Raw genomic sequence first — 19,733 nt, 5'->3', positions numbered from 1 at the left:
CAGGAAGTCCTGATTAATACAGAAAATTGAAAGTTGAGCAGGTTGTGCACGAGCCCAAGCCTCATAGTGCACGTGGGCCAGAGACAGATCTTCTGCTTGCTTCTAGAAGGTTCTTGAGCACCAATGACATGCAAGTAGCCTGTGGCTTAGGTGCCAGCCCGTATTCTCTTTGCTGTTTTATTTGGCTCACACATGTGTGTTTTGATTGTACGGACTCCTCTGGATGGAGCAGAAAACAAAACACAACAATAAAACAGGTGCTGCTTTGCTTTGGGCTTCTTGAAAAGGTATAAACTACTCTCAGTGTGTACTTAGGCCTCCTGTTGCTGGATTTTTTGCTTTCCATTTTTGTCCGATTATAAAAATGGAGCGCAGGTTCAGTAACAGAGCACCCCGTAGCCTAAATCTAATGGTTGGGGTGGGAGATACCATCAGCCCGTCCTGCCCTCCTAGGTGTGTGTCCTTTGGCTCTGGAGGTGACCGGTCTGGCGGCTACTGTGTCTACCTTGTGCTCGGTGTTACGACCACGTTGTGATCAAAGGTAATTTTATACTTACGGTCGGAACGTGGAGAGCTCTTATGAATACCCCTTCCCTCTGCTTTGAGATGAAAACCCTTTGTAGGGCTAAGATCTAGAAAAAGAAAGAAAGTCTGAGCAAAACACAACAGCAACAGCAAAACAGAACCAAACCAAACCAAAACAAAAAAACTCTCGAGCGGCCCCATCGTTTGGCAGAATGGGAAACAGGCGTGTAGGTTTTCAGGATCCTGATGGAGGCTTTGGGAAGCCTCTGATGGCAAACATAGCTTCAGACAGTCACAGATATCAGCGACTGAGGGGGAGTTTTCTTTTTTTCTCTGGCATGGAGGGAACAGACTTGATTCAATCTGTCACTTGATGTCCTTCTCCTCAAAAATAGTGCCTGGGGGCCCTCAAGGGCTTTATTTAGAGGCTCTCAGAAGCTCGGCAGTATGTAAATTATGTGTGAGTGTCCTTCATAGTTCCCGGTGGTCACAATCGGGGATTTAAACATGATTTAACATTTCAGATGATTTGTGGGAGGTTTGGAGCCGGCCAGCAGTGGGGCTAGCCCAGGCTGGTTTTCTCACAGTGCATTAAGTAGGTTTCCAAGTCTCCGCTGCTCCTTCTGTTCTCTTCCTAGCCTCTGAGCTGATCTGTGAGTAGCTCCCAGTGTTGGTGGGTGGCCTCCCAAATGTATCAAGGAGTTCTAAGACGTTTCCAAACGAAAGGTCTTAAAACTTAAAAAAACGCAACTCAGTCTATAGTGTGACCCTTTGCCTGCCCATCCATCCATCCATCCATCCATCCATCTATCCATCCATTCAGTTAACTAACATTTATTGAGCACCTACTGTATGCCAGTCGGTATTTTAGGCATGAAAGATATAATTGTGAAAAATGGAGAAGATCTCTTTGATCTTCTGGAGTCTACATTCTAATGAAAGGGATAAACATTAAAAAAAAAAAAAAGACTCAAATGCAGAGAATGATGAGTCCTTTAGAGAATATAACAGTGTGTGATGTGATGGAGAATGCCTGGGAGGAGGCACAGAGAGGAAGAAGAGGGGGATCAGGAAAGCCTCCAGGGAAGTGACCGTCACACTGAGATGAGAATAAGGGAAGGGTGTTAGCCATGCCACAATTTGGGGACACAAGCGTTCTGGGCCAAGGAAAGAGCAATTGCAAAGATTCCGAGAAGAGAGTGGGCTCAGAAAAGTGAGCTCCTTTTTCTTCTTTTTACTCTCCTCCTTCTTATTCTACTTTCAGGAGGATTTAAGAAATGAAATATCTTTTTTTTTTTTAATTGGTCTTTTTTTAGTCAAAAAGGATAAAATAAATTGTGAAGTAGACATACAGTGGAATACTACGCAGCCATGAAAAGCAGTTAAATGCTGGTATTTGCAGTCATGTGGATAAATCTCAAAAGTATTATGCTGAGTGAAAGAAGCAGAAGCAAAGTTGAACACACAGCCTCATTCCATTCATATTGCATTCTAGAAAATACAACCCAACCTAAGGTGACAGAGAGCAAAGTCGTGGTTTAATGGTTGCCTGGGGGCTGACGGGGAGGTTGTTGAGGGGTCCAAGGAAACTCATGAGGGTAAGAGATATGTTTGTTATCTTGATTGTAGTGATGGTTTCACAGTGACATACATAATTCAAAACAGATCCGATTGTCTATCTCACATGTGTATGCAGTTCAGCAAACTTCAATCTTTGCTCCACAATGTTGAAAAATTAGGTACCCCACATTGGAAAACCTTGGAAATGGATGTAAGAGATCAGGAATTTTAAGAGAAAATGGAAGTTGCCACTTTCCTGTTTAAACATTTGAACCCCAAAATTCTCTGTGGCTTGGTTGCATTTGATCTAGGAACAAGTATTGGCTTGGGTGGGTATGGGACTAGGGTTGGCACTGAGCCAGCTACCTTGACCCTGGAAGAAGCATCAAGGTTTTTTTGTGTTTTTGAGTCATAATGACTTTTTCTATTATTCTACCCAGAAGCAAAAAGGCCTTTGAATGTCAGGTGCTAATCTAGTCTTGGAATTAGAGGCCATATTGGTGTTGAGAGAGAAGTTTCCAGCCCCCAGCAGCTGATGAATCCAGATGGAGTTCAGGGTCTGAAGCTGGACCAACACTGTTCACATTGACTTACAGTTTACTGGGACTAGAGGTTAGTCTGAAAGGCCATAGACCAGTTGTCATCTGAAGGACCATCTTTAGTCAAGAACAAGGTTTTTTCCCAATCTGCCATGGACCAACATTTTTGAAAATATAGCACTAGAAAAATATATTACTAGAAGAAGTTCTGAGAAAAAAATGGAATAGAAAACAGAATCACACAAAATGTAAGCTCAAAATTGTGTCGCAGATTCAGCAAATATAAATTATCCTGGCAAACTGTCAAAGTAGTTTTTTTCTTTCTTTCTTTCTTTCTTTCTTTCTTTTTTTTTTTTAACATTATATTTGTTTATTTGAGAGAGAGAGAGGGATAGATCATGAGCAGGGTAAGGGACAGAGGGAGAGGGAGAAGCTGACTCCCCAGTGAGCACAGAAGCCCAAGGTGGGGCTCGATCCCATGACCTTGAGATCATGACCTGAGTGGAAATCAAAAGTCAGATGCTCAACTGACTGAACCACCTAGGGGCCTGGGCAAAGGAGTTTCTGAATGCTTGCTCTCCATTTCTCTAGTTACAGGGTTGCAGACAGACAGCAAACCAGTCCAAAGCACTGGCCTGTGGACCACAGTCTGAGGAGCCTTAGGGTAGGTCAGAATCTCAGAACCCCAAAGCAGGTAGTGCTGTATGGCATATTTGTTCCTCTCAGTGCTCAGAGAAGTTAGATGGGACCCAGGGTTCCCAGAGCGCCCCAGGGCCAGTTGCCTCTGGTCACAAAGAGCTTCTTCATTTTATCACACGGGGATCCACAAATGTCACAACTCTCTATGTGGAAAAAGCGAGAAAGTACCATAGAATAGCAGTTCTCACACTTTGGGGAGCGAAACAACTGGCGAGGAGGGGCAAGGGTCTGTGAGAAAATGCACACAGCATTTCTAATTCGGTATCTGCACAGTGAGGGCCAGGAATCTGCATTTTTATCCATACCCTAATTACACCATAGTTGACCTTGAAATGTGTGTCCTGGAGACACACATTTCTCTCATTGTGAGAAACCCTCTTGCAAACACAGTGGAGGTGGGTCAGGAGTGGGTTTTTCTCTATCAGCACGTACTCAAGTCTCTCTACAAGCTAAACCGAGGACCAGAAATTAAACCGAGAAATGCTTCCATTAGGGTTCTCAGCTTCAACAAGAGACACTTCAATTTCCACAGAGAAATAGCCTTTTAAGGGACTTGGGATGCTCGTAGATTCCTCAGGAGGGTGGGGGAATCAGGATCAGCCTCTCCAGGGTAGCCCCTGAGGAGACATGACTATCGCCCCTGGGAGCCATCCCACAGCTGGGCACCATAGAAGCTTCTGGGCATTGGCTGTAGTTCCCACTGCTGTGACACCCTCAGCAGCCTGGGTTCTTCACAGTCCGGGGCTCCTGAGTCAACGTCTTCAACGAGGCATTTGGTGGCTCTCGCCCAGCCGCAAAGGAGTCTGGGAATGTAGATGTCTGCCATTTTGAGCTTCCATCTCAGAGAAGTCTAAGGCTCATGTGGTGGGGGTTTTCCTGAGGAGTACCAGATAGATGTCAGGTGTCTCTGTGACTTGTACAGCCCCACTCCTCCATCTGAGACGTTCATGGCGACCTTTTGATTTTTCTGAGCATCACAGAAGGCTCAATAGAATACATGCCAAAGATGGCGGCAAGCTTACTTCAAACATCTAGGGTGGCAACTGCTTTTCCATTGAGTTCCATCCTCTGCATTTGAAAAGGGCCCCTTCATAGGCCTAGAGGCTCAACCCAATGCATTGGAGAATCACTAAGAAGACTCATCATCACCATCAACCCCCAGCTACCCCTCCCACTACTGCCCCAGGAATGTTCTCAGGGCAAAGGGAGGAAGAAGAGTTGGCAAGTATGCCCTGTGTTGCATACTTGCCAGGACTCAGGCTTGGGGCTGAGCCCAGTATCCACATTAATTAGCTTCATGAATCGCCCCAACCCAGGAACTCTGTGAAGCAGTATCTACATTTCCCATTTTACAGATGAGAAAATTGAGGCTCTGGCGTAATTTCTCCGGAATCACAGAGGTTTGGAACTGAGGGGAGCCTAGAACTGGGTCTCATGACAGCTTTATGAGAGGAAAAAAACCAAACCAGGCGGAAGTAAGTGATAACGAAAGCAAATTTTTGAGTTTTAGGAAGGCCAGGTGAGGAGGGGACTTGGGACAGGAGTTTGCAGTCTGCCACAGGGACACAGTCTGGACCTCCATTTCGATTTCAGATGACGGGAAGAGACACTTAGAGGGTGCAGCTTTGTTAAAATCTCCAGAGCTGTGGTTGCTTTGTATTTTTTATGGGTGATCTTTAAATGCCTTTGATTTAGAACTGATGGAGTTAAAAAATAAAATTCACCCCTGTGGATTAAACCATCTCTGATTCTAGATGAGTTCATGACAGAAGCCGGCAGTCAGGCTGAATAACGCCCCCTCCCGGTGCCCCCCCCCCGGGCCCCTAGTCCTGCCTTTGGTATGAGTCAGTAGTTAAGACAGGCAGAAACTTATGTTTCTTCTTTTTTTTGCCCTGATGATTGTAGTTGAAAACTAGTATGGATGTAGAAGAAAGAGCCAGGATTGAGGAATAAGATGTTGGAATGAAAATCCCTTGCCCTGGTTATGTGTATCACTGTCCCCAAGGCTCTTAAGCTGGTGGGGCTTCATTATCTTTCTTTGTAAATCAAGTGACTTCCTCCCTAGAGTCACCTGTATGGGGTAGGGTGTGGGGGGGTATTGATAAAAGGCCCTGACTACACATGGTAGGTGTTCAGTAAATATTTGTTGAATAAGTGGGTCTGGGAAGAGCTGGGCTGTTGCCCTCCATCTGTGTCCACTCTAAAATGCAAACTAGGGGCGCCTGGGTGGCTCAGTGGGTTAAGCATCTGCCTTTGGCTCAGGTCATGATCCTGGGGTCCTGGGATCAAGCTCCACATCAGGCTCCTTGCGCAGCTCAGGGGGAGTCCGCTTCTCCCTCTGCTCCCCCTGCTTGTGCTCTCTCTCTCTGTCAAATAAATAAATAAAAACCTTAAAAAAAAAAAAAAAGTCTTACGCGCATCAACTCATGTCTCACAAAACTCCTCTCTGCTACAGGCTCTTACTTTAAAAAACAAAGAAAAAATTTTAAAAATATAATTAAATAAAATCCAGACAGATGCGGGGGGGGGGGGGGGGCCGAGAGGGCTTTGTGGGTTCAGCATCTGCCTCTGGCTCGGGTCATGAACTCCGGGTCCTGGGATCGAGTCTCCTTGTTCAGTGGGGAGTCTTCTACTCCCCGTTCAGCCCTCTGCCCCTCCCCACTGCTTGTGTGCTCTTTCTCTCACTCTCAAATAAATAAATAAATAAATAAAATCTTAAATAAATAAAATAAAATGCTAACAGATGCCAGCAACCTGGGTTGCTCTGATCTCAGACTTTAGTGCCCTGAGAAATCACTGGGGGATCTCATGAGCATGCGGGTTCTGAGTTGGAAGGTCAAGGTCAAGGATGGGGCCCGAGATTCCAGATTTCTCCCAAGCTCCCAGGTGATGTGGATGCTGCTGGGCCTGGACTGCTCTGTGTAGTGAGGGTGTAAAGGAAGTCTCGGCCAATATAAAAGTCCAGCAAGGTGGGTGTCGGGTGATGGGAAGGGGTCCACCCGGGGCCAGTGATCTTCCGATAGGAGCATGGCTCAGTTCCCCAGCTCCTCCTGTGTCCCGAAATGTCCCCGGGCAGGCGCTGCGCCTGTGAAGGCACAAAAACTCATGGCCTTTTGCTCCTGCAAGCGATGAGTGTGGCCTGGCCATGGTATCTGGTGCTTGCCATATTTGGGGAAAATGTGGCTCTGGCTGCCCGTTACTCTGAGTCACCAGCATGCGGCACTAGCATTAATAACCACTAATCCTTGTTAGACACGGTGTGTGTTGAACAGCTGGTACGCGCCTGGCACATAACAGGCACTCTGGAAAAGGTAGCGGGTGATGATGATGATTGTTTATGAAATCCTTTCCCATTTCCCTGCAAATTCTCTTGCAGCTTAATGACATGGGTATTAGTTGTGTGGGCTCTGGAATGTTCATCTCCAGATCCTGGAGACGTCAGCATCCGGGCTTTCTCCTGCCTCTACACCTTCACTAGAAGCAGTGTCTCCTCCTCGGGGCAATTTTCACTGTCAGGGACGTATGGCAGTGGCTGGAGACATTTTTGGTTGTCATGATGCACGCCAGACACACGGATGCTGCTAGAAAAATACAGAGGACACGGTAAATAGTGACAGAGTCCAAGCTATCATGGTGCTGAGGTTGAGGAAACCCTAGTTAAAGTGCCCCCCTACCCCGTGACTATTCTATAGATTTCTAAGCTGACTGTGGAGTGGAGAAAAAAAAAAAATTCTCGTGTTTTCTTCCTGACTTTCAAGGCCAGTATCCTCTTAGTGATGTGGGTTCACACCAAAGCCAGGGGCAGCTTCCCTGCCATCCCACATCCTACCCCTCTCCCTTGTATGGGAAGGTTGCTGTGGGTCAGGTGATGTAGGTTTCCCATTCACGTGGAGAGAGGAAGGGAGCAAAGGGTCCCGGTGGCTGTGTGCCTGTGCCTTCTACTTCAGAACTAGACCCTCAAGCTTTTTGGCCATGGCCTGCCTCTCTCTGGCTAAGATCAGCAAAAGAAGCCTCCTGGGGGCGGTGGTGGGGGTGGGGCAGCGGGGGGAGAAGCAAAATGCTCAGAGCCACCTTGGCTGCAGCATCCAGACTTGGCTCAGCCCCTCCCCGAAAGACAGAAGAAGAAGAGGAAGAAAAAAAGCATGCTAGACAAACCGTTTGGCAGAATAATGCCTTTTCCTCTCCAAAAAGCGAGGAACGAGGAACGTCTGATGGGGTGTTGCCTCCCTACTTGAGTTTGGAATGCTTCTTGTCTTCCTGGGTCTCCGTGCCACTTCCCCTCCAGCCAGGAGCTGCCCCCCACCCTCCGGCAGCTGTCCCCAGGGCGGCTCTGCTCTCCTGACACAACATGCAGGAATACAATGTGGCGGAGGGGGGATCCCTGGGGCTGACCCCACCGTTGTGCCAGGGAACCTGGAAAAACTTCTGTGGAGCCCAAGGAAATGTTGATGGGGGGAAATGGGACAGCAGGTGCCGGAAGCGTGGCGGGGTACATTCTGGAAATGGTTTCTTTGCTGCAAGCTTGGGCAGGGGATGTTGATCAAAGAGGCAGAGACAGGCCCCACAATGGGACAGGCCTTGATTCTGTCTCAGGCCACCTTTGACTGCTTGTGATAGGGGCCCTCAGGGTCTTGCTTGAGAAATGACCACGCGGCAGCACCTGCGGCCATGCAGCCTATTGATCGGCTGGGTCCCACCTCCCTGGGGTGAGGGAAGAGAAGTGAGAAAGCTGGGGTGGAGGGACTACCATACCCCACCCTCAGCTGTGTGGTACTGGGTGGGGCGGTCCCCGTGGTGACAGTATCTGACAGTCCTCACCAGGTCTCCCCCTCCCTCTGCCATTCTGTGCCCCCTGCAGAGACAAGCCAGATCTGCGTGCCCAGTGACCTTTCAGAAAGATGCCTGCCTCCTTGGATTTGTTTTCTTCAGCAAAGTGATGAGGCTGTGATTCATTTTTCCATCACTGACACCTTGGGTCTGAAAACAATTAATCTGGGACAAAACACCTGAGAATCCATTTATAAATCATTCCTTTTCGGAGGGGGCCCCCTGGCGCTGGGGTGTCAAGGGAGATTTGCACGCCTGAAGCCTGAAGGCCAAACTCCCAGGAAAAAGTGTATACCCAAGCCTCTGCCTTTGCGTGTGGGCCTAAACTGCCCTGGTCAATCTAGGTAGAATCACCGAAGGGTATTTGTAATGGTATTGTGTGTAAGAGTTTATAATGTGCAAGAGACAGGATATACCACCATCCCCAACCGGGGCGTAAAACCCATCTGCTGAGGAAGAACATGAAGGCACTTTAGCAGTTCTCTCTGTGGCTGTCTAGCCTGCAGAGAAAGGTCTGTTGAGAATCAGGCCTGCTGAAAGGAGTCAGAACTTGTGAGCATGTGTGTTGGTGGGGAATGAGGGGCTTTCCTGGCCATCTGGCGGAGGTAGAGCTGAGCGGTAAAGGGCTATTCCAAGCCACTCAATTTCTATTAAGTCTCAGCCTGTGAATGGCACTAATGGTATCAGAAAGGAGCCAATGGCCTGATGCATGGAAAATGTGTGGCCCATCCCCAGTGTTTCATGATGCATCCATAAATGTTAGGAAGAGGAAGGAGATGCTATGCTGTTGTTGGTGCTGATGTTGTTGGCCGTGACCACTTGCTGTCTGGAATGTACCAAATCCAAATGACAAACGATAGTCATAAGCCTATACCTGACTCACACCCCCGTCCGGTCCGGTGAGAAGCTGGTTCGCCCACTTCAGAGCGAGTCTGCTGGTAAAGAACCAAGGCCGAGCAGCCACGGGAACATGGCCGTGGGATGACTGTTGGAACTCCAGAGCTGGTCTTGACCTCTGCCTGCAAGCCCTGTCCCTTCACAGCCCTGACTTCCTCGTGCGGTCTCCTGGCCTCTACGGGACGGCCGGCAAACCCTGGTAGAGGATGCCGCATCGCCGAAATTGTTACTCCACCCTCTTCTTTGCTTGGTGTTGGCCTCTGGAGGGTTTGGCTTTCGCGCCGCTGTGTTCATCAAGTGTTGCCGATTCATGGTGAATATGGCAAGCGGGACACCCCAAGCAGCCAGAGGCTCCGTGTGAAGGGAAAGTTGCCAATTCGGCAACTAGGACTCTGTGTACCCTTTCCGGTCAATTAAAACCTTGTGTTTAACTCGGATCATCCCTTCCTGGGGCCATCTGAGTTCGTAATAATCTCAACAGCTTCATGCGCTGAGCCAAACATTCACTGAAACCCTTTACAAGCGCGGTCTCAGTCCTAGGCTTCACAGAGGACTTACAAAGAAGGCCCTTTTATATGGCAGCGTTCTTGGCTGTGAGCAACCGAGGCCGACTTGCTAGTCCAGAAGGACGGAGTTTATGGGAAAGGGACTAGGGCTTCCAGCGTAGTTGGGAAGCTGGAACACAGGTTGTGGAAAGGGGCCTGGCCTCAGAGGGTCAGGCAGCAGGGGAGGGCTATTGCGTGGGCCGGCTCTGCTGACCAGTCGACGGACCTTCCAGTCCCCTCCGTGGCCCAGAGTCCTTCCATCCGGATACGCTGGGCTCCCATCAAGACCTGCCCTGTGGGCCGCCCAGCTGACTCAGTCAGGAAAGCATGTGACACTTCTCGGGGTTGTGAGTTATGGCCCCACCTTGGGGATAGAGTTTACTTAAAAGAAAGCCCCAAACCTGCCATTTGGCTGGGTCAGGGGAGAAAAAAAAGCTCTTCTCTTTTAAGCAATAGTAAAGCCAGGCAGGATCCATCTTCCCCCAGTAGGACACCCCCCTGGGGGATCCCCAAAAGGGGTTTTGAATGCTGGGTGGGAGGCTGGATTGTACGTAGCTCCAGGGGGCAAATAACCACTCCAGGAACATTAATGGCCCCATAGTACAGATGTATAGACTGAGGCCCAGAGGCTTAGGCAAATCGCCCAGTTGACACAGGCATCGAGTGGAAGAGCTGGGGTTTGCACTCAGAATTCTCGTGTCCCAGACGCTCAGCTTTTCACCAGTCAGTGGCTCTGCCTTTCCCGAGGGACTTCCTTTCATCGGCTGGGATGAGCTCAGGGCTGATAACTCTACTCAGACAGATGTAACGGTAAGGAAACGTGTTAGGGCCCCAGTGGGGAAAGTGAGAGTGTACTGTCATAGCCTCTCTCTCTAAAGGACATGACAGAGCTCTCAGAAGCCTCTGGCCAACCTCTCATGGAGTCTCCTGGATTAGAAGTGGGTCACGTGACCACGGTTAAACCACATGCTTTGGTGTGATTAACCCCAGAGCTTTCCCTGGAGGTGGTGTCAAGCCCCAAACTCCATGGCCTTTCTGAAATGACAGAAGGGGAGACATAGGTATTAGGGAGCTGACTGTGGCCCACTAAAGGGAATTATAATGCACTTAAATATCCAGAAATACATATTAGTTTAACAGACCTTTTATTTATAACAAGGACCCCAGTGAGTGGATCTGTTTCCAGTGCTGATAACCTGTGGTCCAGTTTCTCTCTTTATCCGGGTAATAAGGGCTCTTACTACCAAGCAACCGCATAAAAGGAATAAAGATACATTACTTGTTTGTTGCTCTAGCTAAACTGGACCTCAGAATTTGACCCATCTATGGCAGAAACACCTCTCTTACAGACATTCTCCCCTGGAGCTCTGCTAACCCACCTCGCATTATCTTTACAGGTTCATTGCATCTTTCAATGTTGTAATAAAACCATAGCTTGCCCCCTAATAGAGTTACTGGTACCATCCACGGGTGACTCTTGGTTTGGGGTAAGGGTGAAGGGAGAGCAGAGGGGAAACTTCACCAAAAGCATGACATCTCCCAAGGGGAGAGACTTCTCAGAGCAATCTGGTACCATGAGCCAGGATCTATAGGTTTCGAGCAGCAGAAACTCACAGCCCCCTGTATAAGGAAGAAGGGGACCAACCAGATCCTGGAGAATCTCAATAAAAGATGCAACGGGGCTTCGGGAACCAATGAAATGAGGGGTTCACATGGCCTCAGAACGCTCCATTTCTCATTCTGCTTTTCACAGAGGATGCGTTCCATCCTTTCCATTTCAGACTGGTTTCTTCTACTTCTGAGACCCTTCTGGAAAGAAACAGTGCACACCTCACTGCAAGATATCAGAGGCTCTTCTCCAGTTTTCATTTGGAGGATCCTTGGTACGGCTCAGGTGCCAAGCCCTAGCCAGCCATCTGGGCTCAGGACCCACCTTGTGGGGAGGGGTGGCAGTTCGGAGAAGGGAAGTCCCAGGAGGACAGTCCCATGGATTCTTTCATAAGTGTCTAGTACTGTTGAGGGAGGGTAGCAGGAGAGAGGGAAGAGAATTTCCCTTGTGAGTCTGGGGACTTGGCTCCGCCTGGAGTTTTCCAAGGAGACTCAAGGTCTCTGTGATCTCACCTCTTCCCCTTGAGGACCCTCTGGAAACCACTGGATCTTTGAGGAAATGGTGGTCCACAGAGCCAGACACATGGATACAGCAGAGTCCCTCCCCTCAAGAAGATGACAGAGTGGCTGGGGAGACAGGCGTGCACACAGCCTAGAAGGCTTCCTCGGGGACTCCTGAGGACTTCAGCTGGCATGTTCACCATACCTCGCAGCAGCTGCCTACACGTGGGCTTCTGTGGAGTTTCTGTCATGCTCCGGACCTGGCACTGCATAGTGGCGGCAGGTGAGTAGGGGAACAAAAATCCTCCTCTGTTCCAGGCAGAACTGGAGAAGTTACAAAGAGAGGTGCAAGCTGGCTGCTGGTGAGGGGGAGCCAGGGGCGGGGGAACACATCACAGAGAGAGCTGTGCTACGAGGGGCCAGGAGATGGGAAGACATGATGAGAGGAGGAAGGGTGGGCGGTCAGTCCCTCTGAATGGCTTTGCAGGCTTCTCAGGGCTTCTGTGCCCAGCCTGGGCTCTAACAACTCAACGTACTGTCTGGAACACCATCTAAGTCATAGCGATTAAATCTGACTTGTCCCTAAAATTTCAGCAACTGCCTATTGTCCTTCCAGGCACTCTGTGGATTTCCAACTAGACAGCCTTATTCATTTTCACGGTGATTACCAGTGATGGTACTCGGTCAAAGCAGGCGGAACCGACCAAGATGCTGCGGATTCGAGGGACGGGTACCTTTCTATTGAGTTTCCACATTGAAGCCCTCATGTTCCCCTCAGATTGGTCCATTCCTGAGCGGGCATTAGACACGCTTTTGTAACTGATGTCAGAACTGGCCAGGAGTGAGAAGTAGGGACTAACCCCTGATTTCCCACGGGGATCTGGAATCAGCACAGCTAATAGGAGAAGAAGGGCCAAACGACAGAGAACCACCAACAGGCGTATGGGGAAACCATCTGAGCCACAGCGTGAGCAGGGTAAGAAGGTTTCCGTCTTTCAGACTGGATGCTGGTCTACCTTGCGCAGAATGGCGGCCCGTGGAGATGGCCCCAGGGCAGAAAAACAGGTTCTCCACAGCCAAAGTGCTCCTCCGTGTGGGAGCCAGGGAGGCAGGGATAGCATGATCCCAGGCTCTGTGCCCAAGCGTGACACAGTATTTTCAAAGGTTTGGTTGAATGAATCAAGGTCGAGGTGAGGCTATGAATAAACCCTTTTCCTATTCCAGATAGATTTTCTCTCATTTATTTTGTTTTTCAATCACGTATTTGCTTGTTTATTTATTTTTAGGGATGTTATAAGATTTCGAGCAGAATGAATTCAAACCTTGAAGGATGATGATTTCTCGTCTAAGGAAAGGTCCTCAATTTCTAAGTTAGGGGCTTTCCAGCTTCTTAAAATACGACCCACTCTTTTTTTTTTCCTTTATTATGGCCCACTCTTAAAAAAAATACATTTTATATCAGGATCTAGTACCTACAAACATACTGAAACAAGAGTTTCAAAAAACAAAACTTGCCCATGATATAGGTGGTCCATTCTTCACACAGTGCTCTCTGAGCATGGTCTTGAACCAGCAATGTGGGCATCATTTGGGAACTAGTTGGGGATGTAGAATCTCAGGCCACAACCCAGATATGCGTAATCAGGAGTTCCTGGGAGCACCTGGCTGGTACAATGGTTTAAGCGTCCAACTCTTTTTTTTCTTTTTTAAAGATTTTATTTATTTATTTGACAGACAGAGATCACAAGTAGGCAGAGAGGCAAGCAGAGAAAGAGGAAGAAACAGGCTCCCTGCCGAGCAGAGAGCCCGACGTGGGGCTCGATCCCAGGACCCTGGCATCATGACCCAAGCTGAAGGCAGAGGCTTTTTTTTTTTTTTTTAAATTTATTTATTTTCAGAAAAACAGTATTCATTATTTTTTCACCACACCCAGTGCTCCATGCAATCTGTGCCCTCTATAATACCCACCACCTGGTACCCCAACCTCCCACACCCCCGCCACTTCAAACCCCTCAGATTGTTTTTCAGAGTCCATAGTCTCTCATGATTCACCTCCCCTTCCAATTTACCCCAACTCCCTTCTCCTCTCTAACACCCCTTGTCCTCCATGCTATTTGTTATGCTCCACAAATAAGTGAAACCATATGATAATTGACTCTCTCTGCTTGACTTATTTCACTCAGCATAATCTCTTCCAGTCCTGTCCATGTTGCTACAAAAGTTGGGTATTCGTCCTTTCTGATGGAGGCATAATACTCCATAGTGTATATGGACCACATCTTCCTTATCCATTCGTCCGTTGAAGGGCATCTTGGTTCTTTCCATAGTTTGGCGACCGTGGCCATTGCTGCTATAAACATTGGGGTACAGATGGCCCTTCTTTTCACTACATCTGTATCTTTGGGGTAAATACCCAGGAGTGCAATTGCAGGGTCATAGGGAAGTTCTATTTTTAATTTCTTGAGGAATCTCCACACTGTTCTCCAAAGAGGCTGCACCAACTTGCATTCCCACCAACAGTAGAAGAGGGTTCCCCTTTCTCCACATCTCCTCCAACACATGTTGTTTCCTGTTTTGTTAATTTTGGCCATTCTAACTGGTGTAAGATGATATCTCAATGTGGTTTTAATTTGAATCTCCCTGATGGCTAGTGATGATGAACATTTTTTCATGTGTCTGATAGCCATTTGTATGTCTTTATTGGAGAAGTGTCTGTTCATATCTTCTGTCCATTTTTTGATATGTTTGCCTATTTCGTGTGTGTTGAGTTTGAGGAGTTCATTATAGATCCTGGATATCAACCTTTTGACTGTACTGTCATTTGCAAATATCTTCTCCCATTCCGTGGGTTGCCTCTTTGTTTTTTTGACTGTTTCTGAAGGCAGAGGCTTTAACCCACTGAGCCACCCAGGCGCCCCAAGCGTCCAACTCTTGACTTTGGCTCAGGTCATGATCTCAGAGTTGTGGGATCGAGCCCCACATTGGGTTCCACAGTGGCATGGAGCCTGCTTAAGATTCTCTCCCCTTCTCTCTGTCTCTCCCACATCTCCATCTCCTCTCTTTCTCTCTCTTAAAAAGAAAAAAAAAAAGTTCTTGGAGCTTTACCAAGATTTCCAAGTGATTCTGATACTTTCTAAAGTTTGAGAACCATTGCATGAATATACTATGCTATTCTAACCTATTAATTAAAAAAAATGCTTTATTTTTAAGTCACAAGGTTGGTGGTAGCTTAAAGGTGACCTAAAAACAAAACAAAACAAAACAAAACAAAACAAAAATCCAAAAACCCTCTGAGCTTCTTCATGGGCTCCCACCTGCTTCTCTTTCCAAGCTCATCTCTACCATCTGTCCTTGACCACCTTGTTCCGGCCAGTCCACCTCCTTTCCGGTTCTCAAACACCCTTTCTAGAAACTCCTGAAACTCTGCCACGTTGCATCCTTGCCGGAAGCCTCTCCACTCAATTCTTGCAGGGCTGGCTTGGATTCCAGAAGGATCCTGGGCTCAGATGCTCTTCCTCAGAGAGACTGCCCTCTCTAAATTGGTCTCAGGATGTTTATTATAATCGAAGCCTTGTAGAACAATGCCTAGCACATAGCAGGTCTTCGGTAAATATTTGTTGGGGGGAAAGCATGAATTAATGAATAGCTTTCAACCAGACGTACCTGGGAGCACATCGTCATCACCTGGAAAGCATCTTCAATCCACAAAGCCCTGCTCGCCCCTCTCCAGTGTGGCCCTCTTGGGGATGACAGTGAGAATCCCTTCTCCTGATTCTCAGCCTCTCCAGTCCACCACCACTCTGCATGTGCGAAATGTTCATCAGGGAAATGTAGAGGGAGTATCACCACACGTGAAGTTAGGGCACGAGGGTCAGAGAGTTCAAGGTGGCCTGGACATTTGACCTTGGGCAAGTCACCGAGTGCCATTAGGCTCAGTGCAGTTGAGATCATAGGCCTGCTTATAGAGTTGCCAAGAGTGAAATAGGATAGAACTTACAAACATGCATGTATTAGGAAGGACTCGCAAGCTTAACACCTAAGCTATTGACCCATAAGTCACATTTGTAGCATAGAGACACAAGTCCCTTGAGGAGGTCTCCAGAGCATGGGTGTGCATGGCAAGGTAGGAGCAAGCAAACATGAAAACACTATGGGTCCCCTGTAAGGAATCCCTGAGCCTCAGGAGCTAAAAGAAGGCTTTGTGGATTTGCATAAGGATTTGCATATCCTTTGCAGGTCTTCCAGGCAGATGGGAACCCTGCCCTTGCACTCCCTCCGGCCACCATCCTTGGCCTCTCCACCTTCCCGTGTCCCCCGCCCCTCCAAGCCCAGCCTGGAAAATCGTGAGTGGGGCTTCCCCTGGGGAGGCTCCCACTGCTGTCTCCTTCTTCCAGAAGCCGGCATGGGGGCGACTCCGGGCTTCAGGAGCACTCCGGTGCCTCGCCGCCTGATGGATGGCAGTCCTTAAGCCTGACTGAGCTTTCACAGTTGAAACCATTAAAGGTTATTTCCTTTTAATTCTTTGTGGTTGTTCTCACTCCTTCCTTGGAGAAACCTCTGATTTTCACTTGCGAGACGCTTGGCTGCGCTTGTCATACTCTGAAAGGTGACTTCGGTTCTCCGATGCCAGGGAACCTTTTCTGCTAATCAAAACACAGCTGCAGAGGCCCGTGTGATCTGCTAATGGGCACCCCAACTCTGGGGTATGTCTGTCTGTACCTGGGAAAATAGATATAATTAGGATAACGGATATCATATGTATATGCAAATGCGGCAGGTAGAAAGGACTAGCGGGGAGACAGGCCTTGGGTTTGCCAAATCCCATCAGACCAGCTGTGGGGCTTAACCAGAACGGCACCCACAGAACCACGCGCTGGTGCCTGCCTCCATCCCCCGTTCTCCCCTACCCTGCAGCCCTCCTGCAAATTACATGTCTTTGTAATATAAAAATAGATCCCCATAGTTTTCTTAAAAGGATCTTTTTTTTTTTTTTTTAAGGATTGATTTATTTATTTGAAAAAAAGAGCAAGGAGGGGAGGGGCAGAGGGAGAGAGAGAATCCCGAGCAGACTCCCTGCTGAGCTAAGGGGCCCTGTCTCAGGGACCCCAGGAGGGGCTCGAACTCACAACTCAGGGAGATCATGCCCTGAGCCGAAATCAAGTCGGCTGCTTAACTAACTGAGCCACCCAGGCACCCCTGAAAAGGCTCTTTGAGGAGTCCCTGATTTCTTGAGGCCACAGGGATCCCGGCATCAGAGAGAAAGTGATAAAAGGAGGGACAAGCAGAGAGATCCTCTCTGGTGTTTGGCCTTTAATAAGACATCTGTCCCCAGAGTGGGAGCCGAATATGACCAAGGAGGCATGACTAAAACCAAGTTGTCTTTTTCAGAAAAGCCCACTTCCTTAGAAGATGCTGGACGTCCTATGACTTACCTCTCTGTGCCTGGGGCTCATCTCCTGAAAAAGGGCAGAATAACAGCACCCACCTCAAAGGGCCCAGCAAGCCATTAGCGAAGGCTGATGTTCTCCTCTATGGTGGGTTGCTGGGAGGCTGGGAGGCTCCATGCTATCACTCTGCCTGTATGCTTGTCAATAAATCACTTTACCTCTCTTGGCCTTAGTTCCTTCATCTGTGAAATGGGTTAATTGCCGACTTTCCTGGGCGGCTAGGAGGGTCACAGAGACAGTAGATGTGTGATACGGTGTGGTAGAACAAGAGACAGGTGGAGTTAAGCATATCTTCTGGAAGCCCCGAGCCTGCTGTGATGGTGGTGGTGGGGGGTCTCATTTGTGACCCTCTGGCTCTGATGGTTGAAGAGGTCCTTCCAGTCTTTGCCAAGTGCTACAGAGCCTTGAAGGCATCCAGCTTCTCACAAACCCGAGGGCCTGCCTGTGGACCTCTCTTTTGCACTTCTGTACGCTCTGTGCCTAACAGAGAGACTGATGCCTCGTAGGTGGTCAAAAAAATGATCGCTTGCTGAATTACATCAGACAATTAATTCATTGCCCCATGGACGGAGCAAGAAATCGGCCAGAGTCTTGGCCCCTCTGCCAATGGGGAGGACGACCCTTGTGGGGTGCACGCGGACTCTGGGGATCAGAGCCACACTCCGATCCCGGTTCCACTGCATCCTGGCGGTGACTTTGCTTTGAACTTGAGTTTAGGAAAACTCATTGATCTTCACTGTACCCCATCTGCAAAATGGGGATAAACAGATTCCTTCCCCTTGTGCATGTTGGAGTCTGGCGTGTGCCTAAAAGGAAGGGCAGTCAAGACCGAACTGAACCCCCTTCCTCCCTCGCCTTTCCTTTCCTTCCCCCTCATCCTCACTACACAGATCCCAGGAGATCTCACACCCGGTCTGGTCCCCAGCCCCAGAAGGGAATCTGGTGCTCTCCCTCACCACAGCATTGATGTTTCTTATTCCGTTGAAGGCATCAATATTTGTTCAATAGTGTAAGTCTTAAATAAGCGTCTAAACGACATATTACAGATGATGAAAGTCATTTCCGCACAGAAGATTATCTCACGTGATCATGTTTCCGTCGTTATCTGGGACCTCTGTAGTTGGCAAATCTTTACAGCTACTTAAATGATAACATTAGTCCTAATACCGTGTAAAATGACTGGTTCCTCGGGGTAGGTTTATTTTTAATAGTGTATGTCAGCAGCAAATAGCCTGGAAGACCCCAGAGGAAAAAGCACAGCTCACGCTCTCGCTGAAACGATGATATGGATATATTTAATATCTATATTAAAAACCTTTTAGGCGCCACGGTGATATCAAACTGGAGAGTTAGGCATTTGCAGGCTAAATCCTTGGCTGTTTATAGGGTGCGGAGCAGTGTGCATTACAGAAATCGTCTGAGCTTGTTCAAAGTCAAATTTGGGCTTCAAAAAATCTTTGACAGACATTTGACCCCAGTGATAAAATACCTTGAAACACAAGCTGGGAGAATAAAATTGCTTCCTATTTTTTTTTTTTTTTTTGTAAGTCTGTTGATAAGTCTGCTGTGCTATTAAAATGTTTAATCACTTGCCTCCAGCAAGAGCAACCTTCCATCTGAAGTTGCAATTTATTTGAGTGCCCAGGACGTAACTTGCTGCATGCCCGAAAGATGGCCAGGCAATCCATAGAGGGAAAATAAACCAGCATTTGAAATCAGGCATATAGTCACAGATGAATGGGTTGGAAATGAAAATTATTTTGGAGTTGATGTCAAGGGACATAATATGAAATTGGCACCGATTTCTTCTCCCAGATACACAGGGTTAAGGGAGAGCGTGGCCACATGTCTGGCCTCAAGTGTTCCCAGTTTCATGGCCCCGGGACAGTTGCCGGAAGGGGTGCCTGGGAGCAGAGAAGGGGTGGCAGGGGATGGGACTGATTAGGGACATATACCTTCCACCAAGGGGCATTCCTCTCCGCTTCGGGCTGTGGTCAGAGAAGCCCAGCTGGGAAGAGCAATGGACAGACAGATACCCGGTTTCTGCGGACTGTTAATATCCACATCCCTTCCCTCTCGTCTTCAGAGGGGCAGAGCTCACTCCCACGTTCCAGATTTAACCTAGGGCAAAATGAGCTCTGGGAAAGGGCTTCTGAGGCAGTGAAGGTGACTGAGGCAGCCAATACTGTGGACCTCACTCTTGGAGGAAGGGGCGTGGAGACCCCTAGTTTACTCACAAATAATTAACTCTTTCTGGTAACCAGTCACCCAGGACTGTGCCTGGGAGGCCACCTAAAGATAATGAGACAACCGGGAGCACTCAGGTCACCAGTCCCTAAAAACAGATGTATGGGGATGCCTGGGCGGCTCAGTTGGTTAAGCGTCTGCCTTCGGCTCAGGCTGTGATCCCCGGGTCCTGGGATCAAGCCCTGGTTCCAGCTGCCTGCTTTGTGGGGAGACTGCTTCTTCCTCTCCCTCTGCCTCCCTCCCTCTCTTTCTCCATCTCTCATGAATAAATAAATAAAATCTTTAAAAAAACAAAACAAAACCCAGATGTAGAAAGGTACAAAGAAATCACCATCAAT

At 48.3% G+C, this 19,733-nt stretch overlaps 1 long non-coding RNA gene across 2 annotated transcripts; it reads left to right on the top strand.

The window, feature by feature from the left end:
• The first annotated feature begins 461 nt into the window (after nucleotides 1-461).
• On the top strand, nucleotides 462-17,314 carry LOC131818343 (uncharacterized). Of its 2 annotated transcripts, none has more exons than XR_009348789.1 (5): nucleotides 462-541; nucleotides 11,728-11,984; nucleotides 12,318-12,677; nucleotides 16,096-16,204; nucleotides 17,090-17,314. It is a non-coding gene; the product is annotated as an uncharacterized LOC131818343 (long non-coding RNA). The 2 variants fall into 2 exon arrangements; XR_009348788.1 differs by lacking the exon at nucleotides 462-541 and adding an exon at nucleotides 11,411-11,475.
• The last annotated feature ends 2,419 nt before the right edge of the window (nucleotides 17,315-19,733 follow it).

This window comes from Mustela lutreola, chromosome 16 (genome assembly GCF_030435805.1).
Source record: "Mustela lutreola isolate mMusLut2 chromosome 16, mMusLut2.pri, whole genome shotgun sequence".
In the NCBI taxonomy this organism is placed as follows: Eukaryota; Metazoa; Chordata; class Mammalia; order Carnivora; family Mustelidae; genus Mustela; species Mustela lutreola.
Note: the sequence above shows the minus strand (reverse complement) of the source record. Positions and strands in the feature narration are given on the sequence as shown.